This window comes from Equus caballus, chromosome 14 (genome assembly GCF_041296265.1).
Source record: "Equus caballus isolate H_3958 breed thoroughbred chromosome 14, TB-T2T, whole genome shotgun sequence".
NCBI lineage: Eukaryota > Metazoa > Chordata > Mammalia > Perissodactyla > Equidae > Equus > Equus caballus.
This window is the reverse complement of record NC_091697.1, coordinates 10,677,945-10,701,208: the sequence shown is the minus strand read 5'-3', so window position 1 is coordinate 10,701,208 and position 23,264 is coordinate 10,677,945. Positions and strand designations below refer to the sequence as shown.

At 36.3% G+C, this 23,264-nt stretch overlaps 1 pseudogene; it reads right to left on the bottom strand.

The window, feature by feature from the left end:
- Window positions 1-21,555: 21,555 nt before the first annotated feature.
- Window positions 21,556-22,897, bottom strand: LOC138917530 (olfactory receptor 4C15-like; annotated as a pseudogene).
- Window positions 22,898-23,264: the final 367 nt, after the last annotated feature.

Here is a 23,264-nt window from a genome sequence, read left to right as displayed (position 1 = left end):
AGTTTGGCCAGAGCTCTTAGGCAAGAAGTGAAATAAAAGGGATCCAAACTGGAAAGGAAGAAGTAAAATTAACACTGTTGCAGGTGACATGATTCTATACATAGAAAATTCTGTTAAAGACACCAGAAAACTATGAGAAATCATCAACAAGTACAGCAAAGTTGCAGGGTACAACAATCAACATACAAAAATCAGTTGTATTTCTATACACAAATAATGAACTAGCAGGAAGAGACGTCAAGAATGCAATGCCATTTGTAATCACACACACACAAAAATAGAATACATAGGAATAAATTTAACCAAGGAGATGAAATACCTACACACTGAAAAGTATAACACATCACTGAAAAAAATCAAAGAAGATGCAAAGAAATGGAATGATATTCTACACTCACAGATTAGAAGAATAAACATAGTTAAAATATTCTTATTAACTAAAACAATCTAGAGATTCAATGCAATCCCAATCAGATTTACAATGACATTCTTCATGGACATACAACAAAGAATACTAAAATCTGTATGGAATGACAAAAGACCCTGAATAACAAAAGATGTCCTGAGAAAAAAGAACAATGCTGGAGTTATGACAATCCCTGACTTCACAATATACCTCAAAGCTATAGTAATCCAAACAGCATGGCACTCACAGAAAACCACACACGCAGATCAAAGGAATAGAATTGAAAGCCCAGAAGTAAAACCACACATCAATGGACAGCTAACTACACAACAGGACAGCCACATACAAAAGAATGAAAATAGACCATTATCTTAAACCACACACAAAAATTAACTCAAAATTGATTAAAGACTTAAATGTAAGACCTGAAACCATAAAACTCTTAGAATAAAATATAGGCATTATGCTCTTTGACGTTGATCTTAGCAGCATCTTTTCAAATACCATGTCTACTCAGGCAAGGGAAACAAATGCAGACAAAAGGGCCTTCTGCAAGGCAAATGAAACCATGAAGAAAACAAAAAGACAACCCACCAAATGGGAGAAAATATTTGCAAATCATATATCAGACAAGTATAAATAATTCATGCAACTCAACAGCAGAAAAACAGACAATCCAAATAAAACCTGGGCAGAGGATATCAATAGACACTTTTCCAGATATTTAGATATACAGATATACAGATGGCCAACAGGCACATGAGAAGATGTTCAACATCATCAATTACTAGGGAAATGCAAATAAAAATACAATGAGCTATCACCTTAATCCCATCAAAATGGCTATAATTAACAAGACAAAAATAATAAATGTTGGAAAGGATGTAGATAAAAGGGAACCCTCATACACTGCTGGTGGGAATGCAAACTGGTACAGCCACTATGGAAAACAATTTGGAGATTCCTCACAAAATTAGAAATATCATATGATGTAGCTATATCACTGCTGGATATTTGTCCAAAGAACATGAAATGAACAATTCAAAGAGGTTATGCACCCCTTTGTTCGTTGCAGTACTATTCACAATAGCCAAGATGTGGAAGCAAAGCAAATGTCCACCAACTCATGAAGGGATTAGGAAGACATTGTATATCTATACCATGAAATGCTACTCAGCCATAAAAAAGAAAAAAATTGTGTTGTTTGCAACAACATGGATGGAACTTGAGGGTAATATGCTAAGTAAAATAAGCCAGACAGAAAAAGACAAATCCCATATGATTTCACTCATATGTGGAAGATAAACACATGGATAAGGAGAACAAATTAGTGGTTACCAGAGGCAAAGAGGATTGAGAAGTGGGCATAAGGGGTAAATGGGCACATACGTATGGTGACAAATAAAAACTAGACTATTGGTGTGAAAACAAAGCAAGCTGAACAGAAACTGATAAGTAATAATATGCACCTGAAATTTGCACAATATTTTAAGCCAATATGACCTCAATAAAGTAATTTTTAAATTAATAACACTTTGAATGAGATACAAATGTGAGTTTTCATTGTAAGAATTATTATTTCATACATACCGCAACATCAGGCTGATACTTCATAAACATCAGTATTACAAATGCTCAATCCTAGAATTCTTAATGTGGATTCCCACAGGCCTATTCTATGTTTCTAAAGAGAAAGGAAAGACAAAATTTCAGATATTCCCTCTTCTCACTCTTTCTGTGTTTTCTCTCTCGTGTTACCTCCTTGCTAGCACTTGAAAAGGAAAAGTAGCCATTTTAAAAATATGATGAATCGTAAATATAATAAAATGCTTATGACAGTTTTCAAACGTAACTTTTGAAATACTCACCTTGGCTTCCAAAGTCTTCTAATTCTGTGTCATCATTTTGTTTTTCACGTTTTCTTCCCAGTGATTCTGCTTATGCATGTTCCAACCAAGCCTTACACTATTGTCCCTCATAAATGCACCCAGACCATCTCATTCTCTGAATTTCCCATATTTTTTAGTGGCTAAATGACCTTCCTCTGGTATCCATTTCTACCTGTGTATAGAGTATCCAGTTCAAATGCTGTCTCCTCAGCAAAGCTTTTCATGTTTTCCCAGCCAAATAACTTTCTTGCTAATGGGCTTTCATAGTTAAAGAGTGCATGTGTGTGCACACACGTGTGTATATTGAACCACACAATCCCTAATTATAGACTTCTCTCATTTTGCTTTACTAGATTTTGTCCATTTGATTTTGTTCATTTGATATCTCATAAGGCAAGTTCTTGTTGTTATATTTTGTGCACTTCAGTCAAAGCTGGGAGGCAAAGTTTAACAGAAAGTAGTCATAGAGGAACCAGAAGCAGAACCCAAGCCTTCGTGCTCCATGGTGATCTCTCTCTAAAGCTCGAGCCGACAGTGTCATGCGAAGCATCAGTCTCCAACCATCTGGGCAGAGCCAGCATAATGCCGAGAAACCATAAATAGAGAAAATAGGAGACACTGACATGTTCAGTATAGGTTCTGACTATCAAATGGATGCAAACTTCAGGATGGGTCAAATGAAGAGATCAGGATTTTACATGTATTTTTGAAAAATAATAATGAAGAGGAGAAGATAGAGAAGTTAGGGAATCATGGCAGGTTTCATAGCCAAAGGGAAAAATTTGATTTTGAGGAAAATCCAGATAGGAAGAAGAATCAAGGGATGAGAGAGGGAAAAACCACAGTGTAAGGGTGAGCAAAGGGCCGTGTAAGGGATAAAGAGTAGTTTGTCTGAGGATTTCACAAGGGAGTTTTGCTTCTCTCTCCTCTGCTCCTCATATTATCCCTTACTCCAACCCCAGAAACAGAATTTAATGTTTGTTGTTAGCAAGGGTGACAGTAGGTCCTGGACAGCCAACATTAGCATTGTTAACTTCAGGACCATCAGTATCATAGAAGCATTATATCATCAGTATGCATCTGTATCCTTCTCCTGCCCTTAAGCTTTGCTAATGAGAAATCTGCAGGTATAGGATCCTATATCCTTGCTCCCTTCAATGTACCCTCATTTTTGATAAGAATTGTTCCTGAAAAGGGGCTGTGTCAAGCAGAGTTCAGGAAAAGCTGTGAACTCTGAAACCTCAGAATCTTTTCATCACTGTGGGAAGTATGTTCCTGGAATTTAAGGTTTCTTAGGAGACAGACTGGATGAGAGCAACTGTCCTAAAATCCAGTCCCAAGAGAGAGGCAAGAAAAAGAAAACAGTTCAGTGGGGCTTGAAAACTTACGTTTTTTCTTGTAAAAAGGAGAAGATATCCAAAAGAGACCTCATGGTTCTTGCTCTTTCAATTCTGATTTACTTTGAAGATGAATCAGGTGCAGAGTGTTTGCAACATGTAAATTGTACTTCAAACAGATCCACTCTCCTTTCAAAGACTGATATGAAGCTCCCAGTTTGCAAACTGTCTTATATGCACAGGAAATTCTTACTAAATATTACCTATTGATTTGATGGTTTTAATTTTGCTCTTTCTGAATTTTTGACAGTTCACCGCATCAGAAGTGGAATCTGAAGAAGAACCTCAAGGTCTCTGAGCCCAGTGAGGAACCGGTTCCTGGGGCCCTCAGAGCCCTTTGAGCTCACTGCTTTCTCAGTGACTTTAGAGTTTGAAAGTCTCTCTTGGATCCAAGCTCTGCTATCCTTGCATTTTGAACTCCCTGACTTTTTTGTGCATCCCTGTATTTTGTTTGATAAAGTGTCTTGTTAGGTCACCCTTCTATCTGTAAGGGGAGAGACTCATGATTCCCTGGGTATTAGGCAGGAGTAGAGTTATTGGGCTCTCCATAGATTATTTTCAGGGAATCTAAAGGCTGATATGTGTTCCACCTAGTCAAAATCTCTTTTTCCTTATCCCCTAATTACTCCTGCCTCTTATGCGTATACCCACTGTGGACCAGGATCATTTTCCTCTCTAAAAAAATGAGGGAACTTTTGGATAATTTGGAATTGTAGGAGCCACTTAGGGAACCTTTTATTTAGATAAGGTAGTCTAACTTAAAGGGCATCCCTGAAAAGAGGATCTTAAATTCCTTGGAGACAACAGAATGCATTCTTTGATGGGTATGCAGAAGCTTCTAAAAGACTGAATGAATCCAAAAATAGCTTCTTTAAAGGAATCCTTATAGAGCACAAATGAAAAATCTTAAAAACTTGGGCCATCTGAGGTAGTGACCTTAATTAGTCTACCTGCCAGAAACAAAATTTGGTCCCAGCTATTCTTTTGAGTTTCATATTATTATAACCTAGACATGGCTAAAATTCTAAAATAAAAGCTATAAGATGGCTATTTGTGTCTATCTATGTGTTTGTGTATATCTATGTATTTATGCATAGTATGCATATGTGATATTTTAAAACAGTTCTACTTAATTGGCTTAAAGAAAAAAGTACTTATATAAATTAAGTATTCCTAAAACTTTCAGAAATATATAATCAAACCCAATGTTTCTCAAGTTCATATGATCAGGATAATCTTTGATAAATAAAAGCTAGTTTAAGTTTGTTAGTTTAATAAAATCAAGTATATCTTCAGAATTGTTAATATTAGATGTGATGCAAACATATTACTTTACCTACCTGTGCTTACCAGACAAATAAGCTCATGCTATCTCTATGTTACAAAATGTGTCACCAAGAAAAATATCTTAAGGTGCTGGTTAGATATTTGATGCTTAATCTAAGCATACTCGATAAAAATAAACAATTTAAGTAAATATAAATAAGTTAAAACTTTATATGAAGTTTAAATAAGGGATACTCACTGAATATCTAGATAATTTTCAAATAAAATAATATACTGACATATTGATTGCTAACCATAAGTTTAAATTTATCTACTTTTGGCTTCTTAATTTTTTATAGAGAGACAAAAGATATTTGGGTCTATTAATAAATATGTATTTCACCACGTTAAAGTATTGAACTATGAAAAACTTGTCTCTAAAAATAGTGTTTTATAATTATATACTTATAAACTTACCTTTATACTACAGAATGCTAATATGTGATACACAGTTTACAATTGCCTGCTTCTTAGTTTTCACTGGAAAGTAAAGATTACTAATAGTGAAAATTTATAATCAATATGTAAAAATAGAACTACTTGAAATAATATGAAGGAAAGGAAACAACTTCATATAAAAAGTATGGGAAGAAAATGGTATGTATTTTTATATGAAGAGTATACAAGGAACATAGGATGCGATTTTTTTAAGAAAAGAAAGTAAAGTTGTCTAAAATAAAATGAGCAGTTGTTCCAGAATAAGAAAGGAAAAAGAATAAGAGACAACCTAAATAGATACAGAAAGTAGAGGAGGTTTGAGGAAAAGAAATTCTGTATTATGAGGTCAACAATGGCTAAAATTGAATAGATTTTTTAGGAGGGTTTTTAAATGAGCTCAATAATATACTGATAGAAAATTAGAGTTTAATTTTCTGTTAAAAGCACAAAATTTCTTAGATTATTGGTCTGGCCTTAATAAAAGACTTATACAAAAGGTGAAACCTGAATCTGATTATAACCCAATTAAGTTATTTATTTGGTTAAATGTTGGCTTCCAGGAGTCTCTGCTTTGGTAAATTTTTCAATCCTTGATTGTTTTTCTCCTTATAGTCATCATATTAATCTCTCTAGTGCATTGTATCCTCACAAGGGTTTTAAATGCCTTTTGTAGCCACTCACACATCAATTGATGTCCATCAGGATTAGACAATTTAAAGAAGTCAATGCTCTGACCACCCATGTCCATGATGACGATACAGCTGTTGATAACAGTCACCTCCTGACCATCCCTCCTGACTAATCAACTAGCAGAAACAACAAGGATGTGATTCTTCAGCCTGGCTACATCAACAGTGGTAACCCAGGGTAACAGTATACTATTTGGTCACACTCTCAGCTTGCTGAGACAATAGCCAAAAGAAGGAAATTGTTAAAAGTAAGCACAAAATGGATACAGCAATTGAGAATTCCCTGAGCAGACAATACCATTTAAGCCACATAAGCAAGACTAAGTCTAGCTTATTTCATGAATGTAAGTGAAGCTTAACGTAGGTGATTTCTTGTAAGCGCTTCTGAAATTCATAAAAGAAACTTAAGTCATCTTTCTGAGAGTGATATGACATGATCACTTTTAATCAATCTCCTGCCATCTGGAAGCATGTATTGTAATAACCAGTCATTGCAAAGGTTGACAACTTCCCAATTTTCACTTTATAAGCCATCCTATAACTTCATGCTCCTGAGCTTCATATCACTCTGAATTTGGAATCGCCCAGTTTGTGAACTGTCTTATATGCAAAATAAACTCTTACTAATACTATTTATTGATTTGGTGGTTTTCATTTTGCTACTTCTGATTTCGACACCACTTACTAAGTGCCAGGTGCTATTCTAGGCACTGGGGATTTAACAGTAAAATATCTTTAAAAAGACACAAATCCCTACCCTTATATAAATTGTATTCTAGTATATATACAAAACTAAATAGATAACTAAACTGTATGACATGTCAGAGAATGATAATTGCTAAGGAGCAAAATTAAGCAGAAATGTAAGAATAGGAAATACAGAATGTTGGTGAGAGTTGCATTTCTATGAAGTAGTCAGAAAAGTCATTATTGAGAAGACACATTTTAATAATAAACCAAAGGAATTGAGGGGGTAAACCATGCATATATCTGAATGAAGAATAATTAAGACACAGAAAACAACCTGTATGAAGGTCCTTAGGCAGGAGTATACCTGATGTCATGCAAAAATTTGGCAGGAACAAAGGTATATGCGTTACAGTGGGGTCAAGGGATTGTTAAAATTTGTGATTAGAAATAAGCTGGAAGGCCTGGCCCCATGGCCTAGTGTTTAAGTTTGGGATGCTCCACTTTGGCGGCCCAGGCTCAGTTCCTACGCCACTCATCAGCAGCCATGCTATGTTAATGACCCACATAAAAAATAGAGGGAGATTGGCACAGATGTTAGCTCAAGGTGAATCTTCTTCAGCAAAAAAAAAAAAAGAAAGAAAGAGCAAGAAATAGAAGATGGAAATAAAAATAAGATGGTTTGAAAATTTGTGAGTCGAAATTGAGATTTTAGAAGGTTTTGAATTATTGGTAATTACAGAGTCTAAGGTATGACTATGGGCGTGAACAACTGAGATACATTAAAGGACAAGATTCCTGGGGGAAAAAATGATCAATTTATAGGTTTAGAAGCCAGCATATTGGAAGGATCATCTTTGTGGGTGTTGGTGCAAAGACCCTAGAAGCAGTAGATGACTTTTATAAAAAAAAGTGGCTTGTAGCATCATCTGATGTAGACTGAAAGCTAAGGATAATCATGGAGTAAAGAGGGGGTAGAAACTAGAAGTAACAATGAGAGGTACTCATAACAAAATCTCATCTCCAGGCCTTTGACAGGAGAGATATGAGAAAAGAAACAATTTTTACTTAAGTGGAAATGCATAAAGAGAGAAGCACTAGGAAAGCAAGAAAATGCATAAGAGATTGAACGTGTAGGAGATTCTGCTTGTTGTTTACCTAACATACAGAAGATTTAATGAAAGGGGATTCAGTGTTATGTGTTTTGTTCTAAAAAGGGAGTCTATAGTGCTGTAAGAGATTTAAAATGTAAATTTTAAACATTATCATTAAAAAATCACCAGTCTTTAGTTTAAGAAGCATTCATGCAATCTCTTCAAATCCTGTGAACTCAAGACTCCTGGACTTGCTATTGGGCTTTTTGAAATAGCATAATCCACAAGAACATGCGCTGTGAAGACAGGGGATTTATTTTTTTCACTGCTACCTAGAATAGTACTGGGCAATAATAAGAAGTCAAAAAATATTTGTCACATCAAATTAAATTTTCAGTAAAAAATGTTTCTGTGGATGTGCCAGGTGCCAAGTGCCCGTGGTAGAGGCTGCTAGTTGTCCACCAAAACCCATTCTCCCTTCTTCTGCAGTAACAGAGGGCACCTGTGTTCATGGCGACCTGAGCACGGCTGACATTCTCCAGCCCCTTTGCATCTAGGTGCATCTCTGTGACTACATTTTTGTCAGTTGGATGCAAGGAGAAGGAATATGTTAATTTCTAGGCAGAAATCTAAATATTGGACTGTACTCCTCAAGTAGATTTCCCCTTTTTGACATGTGAAACTAAGCTGGTGGTGTCACAACTGTAGGTAACAGTGCTCTATAGCAATACTTCTCAAACTATAATCTGCATATGAAACTAATAGAGTTAAATTGAAAGCATGGTTCATTAGGTGTAGGATGAACTTTAGGATTCTGCATTTCTAACAAGCTCTCAGTGATGCCAGTGATACTAATATTTGCATCATATTTTGAACATGAAGACCTTAGGAGATGACCAATCAGCTGCTTGGGAGGAACCTGACTTCCTGAATAAAATGGAGGAGATGCTCCCCCCTGGCAACCTGGACCATCTACCTGCAATTGTTATATCAAATAGAATAAACTTCCTATATTTTAAAGCACTGGGTCTCTCTTTTATAGAAATCTATCCTTATTCAATATATAGGAAGAAAATCTCAAAGATTACCCGCTAGGGTTGCATTTTCTTTTCTTGTTGTTGTTCCAGCATTATTGAGATATATACTTGACATATAACATTGTGTAAGTTTAAAGTGTACAATGTGATGATTGGATCCATGTATATATTATGAAATATATACCACAAGGTCAGTTAACACATCCATCACCCTACTCTGGAGCAGCTATTAGTCAGGGTCTGACTTTTAGACTTACAGGCAACACTGAACTCTGTTAATACCCAGAGATGGGCAGGTTTTCATGAACTGGCTCATTTTGACCAAACACAAGAGCACTTGTGATGTAAACCAGAATGTGAGTTTAAGAATTTCCTCAAGCTCACCTCTGCTCACTTCTTAGCCTTCAGTCACAATGTAGCAGTATTTGGAGCCACCATAACAGTAATCACACTCTGGCATGGAAATTGTGTGGTTACAACTGTATATAAGTTGGTCATAAGATGACCCAGAGTATACTCATATGAGTTTCAAAATTATCATTTAAATGAAAACACGAAGTGAAGCATTCTTATAGAAACCAGCAATTCTTAGTATTAGGATCTCTGGTTTAAACTCATCAAGTTCTAAGCACTCATTTACAACAACTACCACAAATACTTAATGAATTTCTGCTATGATGAAAGCACTCTACAACTGGCTTGGTATATAATCCTGATAAAATGGACAAAAAACCCATGCCTTCTTGGAGCTTACATTCTAGTGGGGACAGACAAGAGACAATAAATACAATAAGTGAATTAAGTAGTATGTTAGATGGCGAATGCTATTAAGAAGGAAAAAATAGAGTAAGATAAGAGATCAGGAGCACTGATGGGAGTGCTGTATTTAATATGGCATAATGGAAGCCTTATGGAGGAGAGACTAGAATAATGCCATAAGCAAGTGAAGCTGTTCACCAAGCATCTTACTGGAAAAGAATTCTAAACAAAGAAAACAGCTGAGGCAAATGCCCCAAAGTGAAACCTGCCTGCTGTGGTCAAGGTTGCAAGGTAGCCAGGGTGGCTGGAACCAAGGGAGCAACTGTGGAAGTACCAGAAGGGGCCAAGGAGGCAAGAGAACGCTAAACAATTGCAAAGATTTTTCCTTTTTCTCTGAGTGAAATGGGACCATTGCAGAGTGTTAAGCAGAGAAGTCCTGAGTTGCCTCTAGTTTCAAAAGGAGTGTCAGTCTGCTGTCCTGGATGTGGACTCAGAAGAACAAGAGTAGAAGCAGTCAGCATTCTTAGAGTTTATGGCTGTGGTCTCAGTGAGAGAGAGTGGCCGCTCAGGCCAGGATGACAGGAGAATTAATGGGAAAATATATCACATACTGCAAATAGTTAAAAGGCAAACTTTTTTTTCTAATAGGTTAGGTGTGAGCTCTGATATCAACTTTTGTGACTCCATGTTCTTGGCCTGGGAAACTGGAAAGATGGAATTTCCTGGGGAAGGCTACAGGTAGAATATATTTAGGGTGAAAACAGTCATTAAATGTGGAAATATCTATTAGGTATATAGAGAAAGATGTCGAGAAAGTAGTTGAGTATACAAATCTGGCATTCAAGTGAGAAGTGTGAGATGGAGATATAAATGTGAAAGTCATCAGCATAAAGATGGTATTTAAAGTCACAACAACCCTTGATTTTATTTTAGAGTTTTAATATAACATTTTAATGAAACTTCTTTGAACTTTGGTGTCCTAAACACATGCATCTTCAGAGAAATCTCAGCGAATCACAATTAATGGAAAAAGAAAAGATCTTCCTCATAACCAATGACCTTCCACAAACACTTTTACCCAGAGTAGTTGGGCAAAACTCAAGATGAAAAGCTTTCTCCCCTCCATAACCTCATCTCCATTACTGTTTCCCTTTCTCCTTTTCTCTTTTCTTCTTTTCTGTTTATATAATGTTAAACAATAGCAATTAATAGCAATGCTAAATTTGTGACAAAACTGGCAAGGCAAGTAGCTGATTTATAAGTGCCTTATGTTACAATTCAGGAAAATCCTGCCTCATCATTTGCAGGACTTATACTTGAGAGAGTCTCCAGTAAAGAGTAAGAGATATAAATAAATCTTCCAAACTTGTATTATCAGAGTGTGAAGATCCATCTATGTCATTATCCCCAGGAGAGGTGCTCATACAAAATTTCTCAGAGAGGCATTATATGAGTTCATTTGCCACAATTTGGGGTCCAGTCTTCAGATCTGTACAAAAATAGTCTTGATTATATTTATTCTCAGCGATAGATCCATTAGTCACTCCCTCAGGCTCCTCTTCTCCGTACTCATTGGTTAACAGAACCTGAACAGGAATGTAAATTTAATGAGATACATTAAAAAGTATAAATCAAAACACCAAAGTGCTTATCCAAGTCACTGGTCAATATCTTTCTCTCCAGGAAGGAAAATCTCCATAGGAAGCCCAGTTGACATACAAAGTTTGCTTGATAAAGCTAGAACTCAAGAAGCTGTAGCCTGAGACATTTCTTCTAACCCAGAAGTGTACCTGCCGGGCAACTGGCAAGTCTTACACACAAGTCAGTGAAACACTTCTCTGCACTAGGACTATACCTGATACCTAATGAGGGATTTTGCTTCCTTAATATATTGTTCTCTGTATATCCAAGCTGGAAAACTCAATTCTGTGGACTTCTTCTCCTTTTGGATGGATTATTATGTCATTAGCTCTATTTTTTATGTCATTTGTTGCCTTTTTTATATATACATGATCTCATCCATGAGATTTTGGATAGATAATTCTCAAATTGTCGCCAGTCCATCAATCAAAGATTAAGGAAGTTTCCACAGACTTAAATTACAAAAATAGGTATGTATATAAAACTAAATAGTATGCACAAAAAATAAGTAACATGATAAACAGAAAATTTGTTACAGTACATGACGAAAAATTATGAATCAATACAATGCATATATTTGTTATAACTAGAATTATCCTTATTGAATTATCTCCTCATACGTGTTCAACAGGCAAAGGAAAGGCCAGCTTTTACGGCTGTTACAGAGGGAAGACAAGCATCAATTAGGGACTTAATTAGCTGATATATATGCTCCCTTGGGATCATAAGTTTCTGGGCTATTCACTGTTGAGCTGGAAAAGATAAGATCCAGATTTAGTAGAATCTGGAACTGATCCGCCAACAAAATGAATGAGTCAAAATTGGGACCAATTTTTCAACTTAGATCAGAAACACGGAGAAAAGAAACACAAACTAGAATAATGTACAGAGGGAGGTAAAGCCATAGATACAACAGGATCTGGCTCATAAGCTGGAGAGCAGAAGTGAGGAGTGGGTTGATCCTCCCACAAATACTGCTGTTCTCAATATACTGACACTCTGCGATATTGACTCAAAATGAAATGTGTCTGTGCTCTGTAACCATTTTTCATATTTCTCCAAACACCCCCCTGGAAGAGGATTAGATTGCCCACGTTGGAATGACAACATTTTCTCTTTTCTATTAATCCAATTTTATTTAAACTTTTACATAATAGGCAATTGGAGTCTTCTGTTTTTGCCACCTCGAGTCAGCTTTTGCACCATAACTTTCTCTTGGCATTTTTAACTTCTTCATTCCTCAGAATGTAAATGAGGGGCTTCAGCAAAGATGCCCCAATAGTGTAAAGCACAGCCACCACTTTTTCCACTGGAAATGTGGTTAGAGGGTGAGAGTATGTGAATATACATGGAGTGAAGAACAAGATGACAACAATAATGTGGTAGGTGCAAGTGGAGTGGGCTTTCCTCTTCCGTATGCACTGTGGTTACTCAGAGAATATAAGATATAAATATAAGAGATAAGCAGGATCACAAAAGTCACCATGCATATAGCAACACTATTAAACACTATGTTGATTGATGACATACAACTTTCAACATATGTTGCATATCACAGAAATACCGATTGTAACATTGGGGCCACAGATGGGTAATTTCCAAGCCAAGAGACTCTGTGCTAAGGAATGGATACAAGACCCCACCCGTGCCAGGTTCACCAATGCACCACAGACACGCTGGTTCATGATTGTTGTGTATCGCAGGGCTTAGAAATAGCCACATAGTAATCAAAGGACATGAAGATGAGCACCAAGATCTCCATGCACCCAAAGAAGTGAACTGCAAAGATCTGGGTCATGGACTCATTGCAGGAGATGACTTCCTTCTCAGACACAGAATCTATAAGCAGCCTAGGAGCAGCGGTTGGTAGGAAACACATTCAAAGGATAAGTAGAAAAGGAAGAAGTACATGGGGCTTCCAAGCATCTGGCGATGTCTTGGTCATCACAGTAAATAAATTGACTGACAGAATTGTGAGGTAGGGAAACAAGAAGACTCCAAACGTTATTTTCTCCTTTAGTACCTCCTGTGTTAACCCAAGCAGAATGAACTCATTCAGACTATTTCAGCTCCATGGTTACAGTGAACATAGAAAGGACGCAGATGAGAAATTGTTCATCTGCAAAGAACATGAGCAAAATGGTGACTTAGCAATAGCAATGGACTTGGACTCTGAATTCCAACTTTACAGTTCTAATTCCATTAACAAATATAACTCAGTGGTCCTCAAAGTTTTTCATGTATTATAATTGCTTGGGAAACTTTTCTTTTTAATGCTATTGTCCATGCTTTAACCATGGGTATTTATTCAAGGTTTTCCTATGTGGATCATGATTTTGGGGGAAAATAATAAGCCTTCAAGTGATTGTGCCCTCTGCCAAGGTCTGAGGACTAATGACTGTGCTGCATGATCTTGATCAAATCACTTTAATGTCTTAAAATTTTTCTTCATATGAAAATTAGAAATTCTAATTGACGTTTTATTAAGTATATGTATATGATGTATATGTGCATGTAGTATATATATATATACACATCTCAATTACTGAAAAATAACATCCCTATATATTTTTTGCATAATTCATTTAGAGAATGCCTCTTGAGAAAACACATTTCTTGATTTGGACACCAGTTTGCATCCACTATTCCTGACTCTTAAATACCTTGGGTGGATTATTCTTTAAGAGGAAATTATTCCTCCAATTTTAGGCTTTTAGTGGCTATAATTTTACCTTCAGTGTCAGTCATGGCACATGAGATATTTGAGTAAATCACTGAGATTGGCATTATTGAGGAAAATTACTATATATTTGATATAATGTATTACTCGTATAGGATGCATGGTATCAAGTTCCACATCCCACGGATCCAAAGTGATGTGCCACTTGTTATATTTCTATAAATTGAACAATGTCTTTACTCATATATGATTCTCCTACCACTATATTTCAGAGATTTGTATTCTTCCAATTTTTATCTCTCTGAAAACATAATTCAAAAACTGTTTCAAAATTTTAACACACAGATATTTCCCATTATTCTATGGTATTCTTTGTTTATATACATATATATCTATAGAATTTCAATCGTCCTGTAATATTATACTTTTTACTTTCATTTTTGATTGTTGAAAGTCTTTCTGCATGCAGTTAAAGAGTATCTATAACACAATTGTCCATTTTAGCAACTGTAAGTTAACGTATCAACATTTCATAATATAAATATTATAATTTATTTTTATGTTACTTCTTTTAAAATGTTCACTCTAATAAAAAGCTTTTGAATAAGCCTCTTCTCACTTATAGCCTTTGCTTATTTTTAATATTTTTTTCAGATTAAATTTCCAGGAGGTTGCTGACATGAAATATGAAAATTTTCATAATTATTAATGGCCTTTTTATTTGATTGTTTCAATATTTATTAGAGAAAGTTTAATTATAAAACAAAAATATTTTCATAACAAATTATCCAAAGTTAACAGTAGATTACAGGGTAAAAAAAGTACCCTTGAAAAATGTATAATTAACCAATTCCACACTTCACAATTAACTTACTTTCTTACCCATTCTTCCAGGTTGCTCAGTGTTATACTGGTCTGGTTAATTATCCCCTCTTATGTAAAGACTGGATCATTTTCCTTTATTTCTAACATTATGGAAATATGGAACAGATTCCTAATAAAAATTTGACTTGGGGCATTATCTTATTTACTTGGTTAATAGCATTAATATTATGCTACATATTTCTTTGATTAATGATATGGTATAACACTTTATATATTTTTATTTCTTGTATTTCATATTTTCTGAATTATATATATCTTTTGTAGTTTTCTTTTCTTTTTTTTCCAAGGAAGAGTCACCCTGAGCTAACATCTGTTGCCAATCTTCCTCTTTTTGCTTGAGGAAGATTGTCCTTGGGCTAACATCTGTGCCAATCTTCTATTTTTTGTATGCAGGTTGCTGCCACAGCATGCCTGATGAGTGGCGTAGGTCTGCACCAGGGATCTGAAAACACGAACCTGGGCTGGCAAAGTGGAGCGCTCCGAACCCAACTACTATGCCATGGGGCAAGCCCCTGTAGTTAAGTTTTTGATATTTTTAAATGTTGAGCTCTTTAGTTTTTGTTTCATTTTTATATAGTCAATCTATCAACTTTTCTCTCCTTTCCAGTTTAGTCTATTACTTCAGTTGGGGAGTTATCATCTTTACTCTGTCTCATAATATTTCTATGATTTTTTTAAATATTAACGACAAATGATCTAGAATTTATTTTAGCATGCATTCTGAGAAACTCTTCCTCCTTCTCATTAATCACCAATCCATCAATGAATTAGTAACACCATCAAGTCATCATATATGTACTAAGAACCTACTCACATCTGCAGTCACTGTAGTGTGGCATTGAAAGATGTCCTCAACCTCTTTACATTCAAGTTGGAAGAGTAACATGCCTCTAGATAAGATAATTACTTACATAAGAATTACACACAACTGTATGTGATAATACCAAATCGGTTTTGATTCCAAAGGTAGAAAGATCCCTAGAGAATAACCAGATTGGTCAGTGAAGATTCAAAAATGAGAAAGAAGTGGAGTTATGGCTTCAAATGTGTTAAACTGTAGATTCCAATGAGTTTCTCTGAAACTCAAGTATTCAATATACTTAAACTAGGTTTCTTTATGTATAATTTCAATAGTATTTTTCAATATTAGATTTTCAATGTTAGAAATTCCAATTGTCCATTTACTTCTAATAAACACAAGCATCTGAATAAAACTTTAAGTTTCTTCGCAGTTCAGCGAAAATAAATTACTTTGGTGTGATAAACTAGAGACGTTATAAAACTACAAGCTCTGATGGGCAGTTCCAATCATCTCTCACAACTATGAAAGGGAAAATGAATTAATGACTACTTAGTTTCAATATATTAGGTTCATACAGGGGGTTAAAGACAAAAGAGAGGGAGGTTTTTGTTCTTAAGAGAGGAGAAATTGGGTGAGAAGAGTGAGTAAAAAAAATCATAAGAAGGGGAGAAGCAGTCATTGCTTCAGGTAAACATAAAGATGATCTCTGTAAAACTCCACTCCCATTAAATTAAAGATGTAGGAGGTATATTTGTCGGCAGATAATGGACAAACATGAAAGTGATGTTACGTAATTCTATTTTGTTTTATTTTAAGTAAATAAAGAGAAAGCATTTGGGGACATGAGTACAGAGAAGCAGCACTTGACAAAGTGTATGCATTAAGTCAGATCAACTCCACCTCAGAATCTGATCATTCAATTCAGTTACTATTTCCTAACACTCCTGGACAAGCCTACCTCTCTGATTTTGGGGTCCTCACAGTAGTGGAGCATTCTGTTTTCCCTGCTTTATTGCTTATTTTTTTCTTTTACCTTCTGAAATGTTAACCAGTTCTCTTATATTTTGTACCACAATTCTTCTCTTTCTTTTCTCATAAATAGATGTCTGGTTCTATCTCCTATGCTCCTATACTGCTATATGCTTTATTAAACATATACATTTAATTCAAAAAGACAACCCTAGATTATATATTGTTCTTGTTCTATAATCTAATCTTTTAAACAAATTTTCATTTTTTTAATTTCATTTGATCTGTGCGTTTTCTCACAAAATAAGTGTGGCCATTTGCCTTGTTTTTTTCTGTGTACAGAGTTTGAGCTCTGATATGGAAAGTTTTACCTGGTACAGTTAGGCTACAACTAGAGTGAGATGCTACTGGATAGAATCTCTCTCTAGCATTCACCTTCTATGTCATATAAAACATCAAATCCCAGTCATCATGTAGATTGCATCCCAGAAAAGACAAATTCCGAGCCATCAGAGAAAGATGCCAAATGATACCTTAATTCCCTGTTCTGACTCCAAATCAAGTTCTGTAAACTTCATGATGAGACAAATATCAAAGCAGAAAACTAGAAACCTAAGTGAATAATAATGAAGAGGAGGAAAGAGCAGAGACTGAATGAAGTCAGAGTAGGAGAGAGGAGAGTCATAGTGAGCAGACAGCAGAGAGAGAAGAGTCAGGTAAATAGATAGCCATATAGAGCAGAGAGAATTGGAGTTATTATTTTTAATAAAAATATTAGAAAACTTAGTTTGACCCAAGCTTTCATCCCAGAATTCAGCTTCTTTCTTCCTTAACACTGCACTATCACTTGCCCCCAAACAAGAGAGGGGGTGCAGTTGTGGGTCACAAGAAAGCATTGTCAAGGATCTTGAAAGCCCAGGTGTATATGAAGTGCAGCCCTATGTTGTGCTCTGTCCCACAAATATCAGCACTGACCTAAAACTCTTCAAATCAGCAGACCCCCGAGAAGGAAACTTCTGCCATCCGGTCCTCAGGGCCATGGTGCTGTTTGGTGCAACCTTTGTGAGCAGAGATGCTTTTGAGAGGTAGTGTAGCTTTGTGCTGAGGCCAGGGAAGGATTAGGAGCCCTGGACCATGATAACACTTCATTGGGGGAAAGACTCTCCGGTACCCCATCATTTTTTGGAAGACACACTTAGAATAGATTCCATAAGGTTAGTCTAAAGGAAGCACGTAAAGAAAATATTTCAGATGGATGAAAAACTCACCTCTTTTCTTATAAGCAAATAGATGACTTGCAATAAAGTATATTTTTCATATCTCCCAATTTAATTTACTTAGACGGTGAATTATATGAAGCCTGAATAAAACATGCAACCTATACTTTATTGGGATTTACAATGCTTTCTATCCTAGAGGTTATGGGGTGTAGGGAGTTTATGGAGAAAGGGGCTGCTGCACGTGGCTGTGCTTCACATGATTCCTGAGCAGATGCACTGGGTTAGACAAAACCACACTTCTACTGGACCAGGGGAGAGCATCGTGAATAACAGGGGAAGTTGCTTAATTTGGTTCTTGGAAAGTTTTGGAGAAAACTGTTCTTGCACTTTGAGAGAGAAATGCCTCTGAAGAGGTAGCTTCCCACAGTTTCTCTTTTGGAAAAACATCAGTTAAGTGTTTTTGTTATACTGCACTGGATATTTATAGTAATTCCCACAAAAGTTTGCAAATGTCTAAGGCAGGCTTTTAGCCTCAGGAGCTCCAAGGAAACCATTACTCCCAACTTTGTCCCAAAGGATGTCCGATGAGATATTTAGCTCAGACAGTCCACGGGCAAAAGTAGACTTTGGGAACAATTAGTTAAACTTCAACTCACTATGACTTGCAGATGAGGAACCTCTGTTCCCTTCTTCATGTGATTTGCTCAGCCCATCTCTTCTAGAGGCATGGAAGTCCCTGAGGTAAGGTATGGCTAGATAAATGAAATATGTAAGGTAGACATGAGTCTGAGTCTCACTACTTATCTGCTATGTGAATTTAAGTGTTTCTCAACCTCTTTAAATTCACGTTTTCGCTTTATAAAAGGCTACAAATAATAATCTTTATTTATTTTAACATTTTAATGTTATGTTCTCCCATTTTTAATCCTATTTATGTTTATGAATCAGTGTACAGAAGAAGAAAGGAAAGAAGGAAAGGGGAAAGTAATTCTTGAATACTTCTTATGTTTTTCCTTTTTCTTTTTAAAGATGTATGCCCTTCCACTTACAGGGAAGACATGTGTTTGCTTTTAAATTGTTGCAACCTATTAAAGATTGGATGGATTACATTACAAAATTACTTTGTTACCTGGAAAACCATGTTACTACCCAGCCCTCTGGTGTAAGAATTACCTGCAAGATATGACATTACAAGCTAGGTGCCTTAAATGAGGATGAAGTGAGAGGTCCAGAGTGGGCATGGAAGGAGAAAGATGGGCGATGGACATTGAGGTGGAAGAATGCCATGAATAGATTATACCTTGGTCTGCACTTTGCTGAAGTGTCTAGTGGCAACCAACAAGCCCATGTGTCTCAGAGAAAATCACATCCCAACATCTGGCCTTTTTAGTTACAAATGGACTAGAAGAATCCTGAAGAAGGTTTTTAGGATGTTGCTTAAAGTCTTTGAGCCTCAGATTCTCCATCAATTAATAAATTAAATATATATACATATTGCTGAGGAAGATTTGCCCTGAGATAACATGAGTTGCAGTCTTCCTCTATTTTATAGGTGAGGCACCATCGCAGCATGGCCACTGATAGATGAGTGGTGTAGGCCTACACCTCAGAACTGAACCTCGGCCACTGAAGTGGAGTGCACTGAACTGAACCACTAGGCCATTGGGGCTGACCCTGAAGACCTACTTTAAAAAAGACTATAAATACTAAAATATGTAACATATGAAAGGAAAGAATCCCTGGCTCAGAGAAAGTGCAGAGGAAATATTTGTGCTTTTGTTAACCTTCCTTAGACACAAGAAGCTGAAGACTAAAGAAATGAAATAACTCACCTAAGGTCATCTTACTAATTAGTAACAGAACTGAGCCTAGAATCCAAATCTCTTAAGTACAAGTCCAAATCACTTTTTATTTTAATAAGATATACAGTAATGCCACAAGATTTCTTGGCCTGGAAAACAAGAACAGCCAATGAATGAGTCCATGCATTAAACTTCCCAGTCAAAAAGCCCTAAATCAACTCCCTATGTTTGAGGGAATAATTAGGCTTCCCGGTTCTGGTGCAAACACTTTGCAGGAGCTAGTTTCAAAGGAGACAATTAAACTGGCCAAAGGCAAGATGCTGAGTCAATGATCTCTTGATGTTCCTTCCAGCTCTGAAGTGAACTGACCCTGAGTGCTCATTAAAATTCACTGTACCCTGAATGACTGGATTACCTAACTGGACTCCATCTTCTGTCAAAGCAATGCCAGGGTTTTACTGAAGGCACTTCACTACAGTCACTCATTCATGGAAAATGTTGAAATGGGATGAGATGATAACTGAGGTTTGTATTATTTTAATTTGGACCCACCTCTGTCTCACCTGTAGTTTTAGGATGAATTAGGACCTTAATTTAAACTCTGCTCATTTAAAGTTGCATCTTACTAAGATAAGGGTTCCAGTGAATAATTCAGAGATTGGCAGAAAATTAATATCATATATTCTTCTTTGGGTCTGAAATGGAAGATTAAGCAAAGAAAAAAATGATTATTTAGTATTTTTGTCTATAATACTCAGTAAATAAGCATTTTATTAGTGTTAATGTGTTGAGGACTGAAATATTTTCTGTAAATAATTTATTCCAGAGGCCATTTGGGGATCTGAGACAAACAAACCTTAATTATGGGAATGACATGAAAGATGTGTCTGAATTTGAATGATTTTTTTATTGGTTGTTATTCAAATAGAATTATTTTGACCTAGGTAGAAGACAAAGGCAAGAAAATTCAAATAACCAAGTAAATCAAAGTAGTATCCTCTCTTGAAACCTATTGTTGACCCTCAAATGTCTCTGGTTTCTGATCCTCCTGTAGTGGAGGAAAGTCAGCTCACTGTATATGCAGCTTTAGTACTGGTTTCACTCATAACAGGTTCCCTCAAGAGTGACCTTTGATTGTACTTGTGTAAGAGATGCTCATTGCTGACTTCCTTATGGAATCTGGCTCCTCTTCCTCTCCCACAGCTGATAGGTATGGGGTGGTCACCTGACCCAAGAGAAACTCATCCCTAGGCAAGCCTGGGCTAATCAGGTTTTGTCTCTCAATAAATTCACCAAATGATGCAAATTCTGTAGCAGATGGTTATGGACCATGTCAAATGACGGGGTCATGTGATACAGGTACACCTACAGTTAGATTCTGAGAATGCTCCAGTCTCTGCCCTTCCTGAGTCCCGATTGTTTTTCATCAGTCACAGACATCAGTGTCATAAATATAAACTTCTTTTCACTTGAAATAGTTTGAGTGTCTGTTCCTAATCTCTAAGATATTTTTGTCTTCCTTCCATAAGGTTTTTTTAAAGCATGAAGTGAATGGCAAGCAGTCTGATTTCTCTTTTCATTCTTTTTTGGTTATTGGATTCTAAGTAAGCATAAAACTCAACTCTTTTTAGTTTACATATGAGGATACTGAGTAACCAAATTAGAGTTGATAAGTGATCTACGGATGAAAACCTTATTTCTTGACTCTCATGTTAGTGCTTTTTTAATTTCATTACATTACCTCCTATCAAAAAGACCTATTCACAGAAAGTTTTTGTATAAGAAAATTTGACTTTTTTACTCTTAACTAAAAATTTTTTCAAAGTTAAATGTTTTATTTTTCATTGGAAAACATCGTTATTCTGTACCACACTTTCCTCATGGCATTTTTCACTTCCTTATTCCTGAAAGTGTAAATCAAAGGATTGAGCAAGGGAGTTAGGATGGTGTAAAATATTGCCCCCATTTTGTCAAAGGAGAAAACAGTTGGAGGTCGTGCATACACAAATATGCATGGGACAAAGAACAAAACCATAACAGCTGTATGAGATCCACAGGTGGAAAGAGCCTTCCTCTGCCCTTCAGTACTATGGGTTCTCAGAGAGAGCAAGATGACACCATAGGAAAGAAGCAATAAGGAGAAGATTATTATGCAGATAAACCCACTGTTGGCAGCCACCAAAAGACCAAAGATGTAAGTGTCAGTGCAGGCAAGCTCCAGTAATGAGTACAAGTCACACATGAAATGATCGATGACATTGGGGCCACAGAAGGGCATCTGGAAAGTAAAGAGAATTTGCATCATGGAATGCAGGAAGCCCCCTATCCAGGCTACCCCCATTAACATACCACAGAGCCTCCAGTTCATGATAGAAGAATAATGCAAGGGTTTGCAGATAGCCACATAGCAGTCATAGGCCATGGCAGTGAGGACAATGACCTCCACCCCAGCAAAAAAAATGCTCAGCAAAAAGCTGGGTCATGCAGCCTTCAAAGGAGATGGTTTTCCTCTCACAGACAGAGTCCAGAATCATCTTTGGGGCAATGGCAGAGGAGAAACACGCATCCAGGAAGGATAGGAAAGCCAAGAAGAAGTACATAGGGGAGCCCAGGAGTACCGGGCTGATCATGACAGTCACCCATAATTAGCAAGTTGTCCCCGACAGTTGCAATGTAGCCCAATGAAAATACAACAAATACTATTTTCTGAACATTTGGATTCTTTGAAAGCCCCAGGAGGACAAACTCAGTTACAAAGCTTTGGTTTTGCATGATTTCCAAGGGAAAGTTGAAAGATACCACAAATGAAGAGAAAGTTATTTCAGACCAGTTTATGGTATCGTAGTCATCTACAAGTGGAGGCATCCATATGAAAAATTATCTTATGTGCTTCTGTCATCATTGAGAAAACAAAATTATAAAATTGTGGAAGGTGGTTTGGGAAGTTAGGCAGAATTGAGGTGGAGATAAATTATTAAATACATTAAAATAGCCAGAGTTTCAGTTTGGGGGAATGGAGGTATTCACATGTGGAAGAGATGAGAAATAGTTTTCATCTCAACCACCAACTCTGATCACTTAATAGTGGTTTCCTGGAGTGAATTGTTGAGAAGGATTATAAAGTCGTATGTAAGTTCTGAAGAAAAGAGGGCTGCCAGTTTATTAGTGGTGCCTTTCATTGCATGGAGTTGGAGCACAATGACTGGCACACCATCCCTGATCAGGAGACTCGTATCTACAAATAGAAGAAGAAATAATGCCCAGTTAAAGAAGCAATTGAAAATCATGACTATTCTCCTAATTATTTCTTTAAATGTCTGAACTGAATTGGGCCTTTAAGATTAATTAATTTGTTTTTTTATAAAAGAGAAAGCTCTATGGTAAGGGGCCTACCTCAATACTAACAGATAACAAGTACACATGTGTTGAGTTGGTGTTTTTCTTCATTCGTCATTTAAAAATAAGAACAGAGGTTTATAAAAAAATAACAATACCTAACGAAGAGTGTTATCATTATGACTAAGTTCAATAGTACGAGGAAAG